Below are 5,707 nucleotides of genomic sequence, written 5' to 3'. Positions count from 1 at the left end.
CAAAGCCTAGACCGGGTCCCTGCATGTTGTGACCATGGATACTCATTTGATAAATGCACAGTTCTCTTTGCACACATTTGCTTTGCTTACCAAGATGGTTGTTGTCTAGCTCTTGGCAAGGTTACCCTGGCTGCTCTGACAGGCTTGTTCCCCTCTCTTTTCTTTTTTCCTTTTTCACTGTAACCCAGTATGACCTCAAATCACCACATAATCAAGAATGACTTTGAACTTCAGGCCCTCTTACCTCCTCTTCCTGGGTACCCAAACTATTGACCTGCACAACCACATCCGTTTATAGCACTGAGGATGGAAGCCAGGGCTTTGTGAGTGTGGGGTAAGCAGTCTACCAACCGAGATACATGGAGGATGCTGCTCTTGTTAATTTCCAATGTTCTACTCACAGGTAGCCTGTGGCTAGAAGCCTCAATGATGGTCCCACATCACAGCTCAAGCTTGGGAAGGGCGGCAGAAACAGGGCAGAAGTGCACTCCCACAGCGTCCCTCAGCATCCCATGTGTATGGTGTTGTGCACAGTGTTTCCCATCTTCCCGATTAACAAGCAAAGCAAAGCAACAGCAGAAAGAGTTGGCTTGACGCTGAGGAGATGTGGGCAACATGTTTGCCTCCCAGCACAAGGACCTGAATCTGATTACCCAGGATCCCAGGAAAAGCTCTAGAAACGCCTGGTGGGTGTGGTGATACCTGTAATCCTAGCGCTGGGAAGCAGAGGCAGGGGAATCTCTAGGACTTGTTGACCAGACAGCCTAGCTTGCCTGGCCAATTCCAGGCTAATAAAGACCCTGTCAGGAAAAAGGAAAGGAAAGGAAAGGAAAGGAAAGGAAAGGAAAGGAAAGGAAAAGAAGGGAGGGGAGGGGAGGGAAAGGGAAGGGAGGGGAGGGGAGGGAAAGGAAAGGGAGGGAAGGGGAAAGGGAAAAGGGAAGAGGGAAGGGGAAAGGGAAAGAGAAAGGAAAGGAGAAGGGAGGGGGAAGGGGGAAAGGGGGGAGGGGGAAGGGGAAAGGAAGGGAAGGGAAAGGGAAAGGGGAAAGGACAGGGAAAAGGAAGGGAAGGGAAAGGAAAAAGGAAGGAAAGGGAAAGGGAAAAGGAAGGAAAGGGAAAGGGAAAAGGAAGGGAAGGGAAAGGGAAAAGGAAGGGAAGGGAAAGAGAAAGGGAAAAGGAAGGGAAAGGGAAAGGGGAAAGGACAGGGAAGGGAAAGGGAAAAGGAAGAGAAGGGAAAGGGAAAGGGAAAAGGAAGGGAAGGGAAAGGGAAAAGGAAGGGAAGGGAAAGAGAAAGGGAAAAGGAAGGGAAGGGAAAGGGGAAAGGACAGGGAAGGGAAAGGGAAAAGGAAGGGAAGGGAAGGGAAAGGGAAAGGGAAGGAAAAGGGAAGGGAAAGGGAAAGGGAAGGGAAAGGGAAAAGGAAGGAAAGGGAAGGGAAAGGGAAGGGAAAGGGAAGGGAAGAAGAATGAATGAACTGACCTACATACACATGCACACGCATGCATGAATGCACAAGTCCACGCACCTGCACATGTGTGGAAGCACAAAGAAACAAAAAGTGAGATCAGTAGCAAGGTGTTCTAGCTTCCTCTGACTGGGACACCAGTGAATACTCTGTTACCCACAATCAGACTCCTCAAGGTAGTTCGCCCACCGTCAGCATCCTCTAAACTCCTGGCCAGAACCAGAATAAAACTCGCCACTTAGAGGACCCTGACAGCGTCCACTTGACAGGCAGCCTTGCTGTCACAGAGCCCTTTGTGTTCTGCTCGTAGTTGGGCTCAGGGGAGAGAAAACGCATTTGCCAAAAGGGTTGTTATCACCTTCACTGTGATTCATGGGAAGGCTCCCCTCCTGGGAAGGTTGTTTTATTATGACTTCTCGACTCCAGCTCCTTCTTACCCATTGTGGGCTGGGCTACATTCCTGCAATCCTGGGCTGTTCATAAAACACAAACAGCCCATTCAACAGGTCTGGCCTCTGGAGGACGCATAGCTCTCACCTACTCAGGCTGCCTCAGCTCTTGCCCCAGGTGAGCTGTCCAGGAACCTGTGGGGAGCTTGGGCTGAGGCACCCTCTTCATCCAGGTCATGGTTATTATCTTCTACAGGGCCTGGGAAGGAAGACATGACCACTCCCATTCCCAGTACTAGGACTTAACAAGACCCACGAGATGAAGACAATGGTGTGAACCAGTGATCAGGTCCCCCATCTGCCACACCCTGCTACACCCATGCTGACTCTCTCAGAGGCAAGAGGCTCTCAGCTCCTGCTCAGACCTTCCAAGAAGAACCCTATAGTGAAACAACAAGCAAAACTGACCTCCTGTCGAGGTTAATAAGCAAGTCAGGCTTTGCCAGAGAAAGAGTGCGCACAAAGAACACAGACGGCATTGTAGTTCTTTTCCTCGTTGCAGAGAAAAAGAATCGACGAGAGAAACTGAAGTGGGGGACGGTTTGTTTTGGCTCGCCATTTGAATGTATAATCCATCACAACAGGAAAGGCCTGGTAACAGGAAAGGGAGGCAGACAGCCAGTCAGGTTGTATCCGCAGTCACCGGGGCAGAGAGGGATGAGTACTGGCGGTGAGATTCAGATAAAACACGGCAAGATCTGTCAGGATCAGCACCCGGTCCATGTGTGGTAAGTGTATTGAGGGTACCCACGGGGCCAAAGTACAGCACCACTTCTTGGAGACAAATGCCACTAGGCATCCTGTGACAAGTGAAGAGACAAGAATCTTTCCTTTCACACACTAGGACCCACCCGTCCTCCCTCCCGTTAAATAGAAGAAGCCTGGGTAGGTTAGTGCCACCCTGTGTCCACTTCTCCTTCTGGGTAGCTAGGCTCCTTATACACCAGGCTGGACTGGAGGGAGGGAAGCTTAGTGGGGCACGGGTGAGTGAAGATGATGGGCAAAGAACACATTGGGAACAGGCTTCAGAGAACTGGTTCCTTTATGGGGGGAGAAAGGGGTATTTATGTCCCTGAGGAGACAGACAGGGTCTCTGGGGCAAGGTTTGTGTGGCTGTGTAGCACTGGCCAGGGCAGACATGTTGGAAGATAATTCATCTATATACTCATGGGCTGTAGGGTCTGGGGATCAAACTAGGAGTTGAAGCCTCGTAACTGTCAGGGTAATAAATTCCTGCCAGGGACGATCGATCGATCGTGGGGGAGCTGGCTTTATGGCCTCAGGTTGGGAGAGGATGGGTAGCAAACTTCTACTGACCTCATGTTTGAGGAATCCGGGGTTGAAGCTCCAGGGACACTTCCTGCGACCCTGGGCCATTGTGATCCCACAAGTTGGAATTGGAGATTCACTGACATTACAGGATAACATGGATTTACAGAAAAGAGGAAGCCATAGTAAGAACGCAGAAGCCCACTTAGGAGGATTCAGGAACCCAATACCAACAGTACAGGTACCGAAGAACTGAACATGGGGACCAAGAAAAACAGAACACAGGGACCAAGGATAGAACACAGGGACCAAGACCAGAACACAAATACCAAGGACAGAACACAGGGACCAAGCATAGGATACAGGGACTAATTACAGAACACAGGGACAAAGGACAGAACACAGGGACCAAGAACAGAACATAAAGACCAATGACAGAACACAAGGACCAATGACAGAACACAAGGACCAATGACAGAACACAGGGACCAATAACAGAACACAGGGACCAAGGACAGGACACAGGGATCAAGGACAGAACACAGGGACCAATAACAGAACACAGGGACCAAGGACAGGACACAGGGATCAAGGACAGAACACAGAGACCAATAACAGAACACAGGGACCAAAGACTACACAGGGACCAATGACAGAACACAGGGACCAAAGACACTACACAGGGACCAATGACAGAACACAGGGACCAACGACAGGACACAGGGACCAAGGACAGGGCACAGGCACCAAAAAGAACAGAACACAGGGACCCACAGGACACAGAGACCAAGGACAGGACACAGGGACCAATGACAGAACACAGGGACCAACGACAGGACACAGGGACCAAGGACAGGGCACAGGGACCAAAGACAGGACACAGGGACCAAGGACAGAACACAGGCACCAAAAAGAACAGAACACAGGGACCCACAGGACACAGAGACCAAGGACAGGACACAGGGACCAAGGACAGGACACAGGGACCAAGGACAGGACACAGGAACCAAGGACAGGACACAGGGACCAAGGACAGGACACAGGGACCAAGGACAGGACACAGGAACCAAGGACAGGACACAGGGACCAAGGACAGGACACAGGGACCAGGGTGGGGTAGGGGTGGGAGGTGGGGAGCTTCTACAGTTCTCAGGGCTGGATCAGCGTCTAGGTGGGGGGAGGGGTTATGGGGATGGGAGTGGGGGTGGGGGTGGGGTGTCAGCCCTACAGCAGAGTTTCCTCGTTTCTAAGGCTTTGGTGAGTTTCTACTGAGAGGGCCAGAGGAGGCCCAGAGACTCCCTCTGGGGAACAGGCCCTACAGGAAGGGCGGGACTTGAAAATAGCTATGACTGCCATGGTGAGCCAACCTGGCTGGGTGCAGGAGGACCCACAGTCCAGGTCACTCCAGCCTAGCTCCAGGCCCCTCTGAGTGGGGCAGGGAGGGAGGCTTGGGAGGGGAAGAAGTTTGTCAAGATGATGATGGCCAGAGTACAATATCCACTCAGACTGTGATCAAAGGGCGGCCTCTCCCACTTTTGAACAATTCCAAACACTTTGTAAGAATGTGAACCCCACCCCCAGCCTCAGCCATGTAGGCCAAAGGTGAAGCTAATTAGAAGCAACTTTTGGAAAGTCTTCTGTGGGATGTGGGGCATCATGGGAAGGAGGCCCCGGCCCACTGAGCAGTGTTTAGGAACCTGTGCCAGCGAAAAGCTGACTCAAACCTCATCCAGGGTGATATCATTAAACATGAACCATAAACCACAGGCCTTTTATTCAGGCCACCATCTGAACACCCTCCCTCAAGTCCGACTTTCTACGTGGTCCTGGAAAAATCCTAGTATCAAAGGTCACCTCCATTATGAGGCTCAGGTTGTCCCTGAGGTCCACGGGTCCCAGAACATTAGAATCAAAGCGAGAGTCAGAATCCATCAGTGTGTGACTGAGCACCTCTACCCTGCAGGGGCAACACAATAACCCAGCAAGACACTTCCATTGTCTGTCCAGAAGGGCGGGGCACACTGTCTCCCAGACCAGCTCCTGTGCAATCCAATCAGCTTCAGCTGCTACTGGAAGAACCAGTCACTGGAGTTACCAAAAATTCATCTGTGTCTCGGGTCCAGATCCCCCTCTCCTTGCTCTCTTCAGGGGCAGCAAACTGATTACGTCCCACCCAGCCCTGGGATGGCATCATCTACCACGCTCATGGATAATGCAGGTTGGCACCAGCACAGCCATTGGAAGACACTGTCAACACACCATAAGAATCTATCAAGTCCTTCAGCAGTGAGCGTTCCTGCGTGGGACACCCCCATCGCCAGTCCCACACCCGAGATTCCAGCAACAAAAGCAAAGTTCGCTTACCTCCCAAACACACAAGCCAAGCCGCAGCCATAGGATGTACACGGGAGGTTGGGTGTGCTTGGGTTGAGTGTGCTTGTGTAAGGAGCTGGACAAGCGGGAGTGTGGTGGAGGGTGTGTGTATGTGGGTGTATATGAGACATGTGATGTATGTGTGTGTGTGATAAG

At 51.7% G+C, this 5,707-nt stretch overlaps 2 long non-coding RNA genes across 6 annotated transcripts; one reads left to right on the top strand and one right to left on the bottom strand.

The window, feature by feature from the left end:
- The first annotated feature begins 238 nt into the window (after positions 1 to 238).
- Positions 239 to 2,434, top strand: LOC102548291 (uncharacterized). 5 transcript variants are annotated; one of them, XR_005489325.2, is made up of 4 exons: positions 239 to 334; positions 404 to 686; positions 1,887 to 2,027; positions 2,106 to 2,434. It is a non-coding gene; the product is annotated as an uncharacterized LOC102548291 (long non-coding RNA). The 5 variants fall into 5 exon arrangements; XR_001839898.3 differs by having other exon boundaries at positions 247 to 323; XR_005489326.2 differs by having other exon boundaries at positions 250 to 323; positions 1,967 to 2,027.
- A 16-nt stretch (positions 2,435 to 2,450) lies between these two features.
- Positions 2,451 to 4,279, bottom strand: LOC134480414 (uncharacterized). The gene is made up of 2 exons (XR_010054872.1): positions 3,227 to 4,279; positions 2,451 to 2,709 (listed from the first exon to the last, which is right to left on the bottom strand). It is a non-coding gene; the product is annotated as an uncharacterized LOC134480414 (long non-coding RNA).
- Positions 4,280 to 5,707: the final 1,428 nt, after the last annotated feature.

This window comes from Rattus norvegicus, chromosome 9 (assembly GCF_036323735.1).
Source record: "Rattus norvegicus strain BN/NHsdMcwi chromosome 9, GRCr8, whole genome shotgun sequence".
Lineage (NCBI taxonomy): Eukaryota > Metazoa > Chordata > Mammalia > Rodentia > Muridae > Rattus > Rattus norvegicus.
This window is presented reverse-complemented; position numbering and strand designations above follow the sequence as displayed.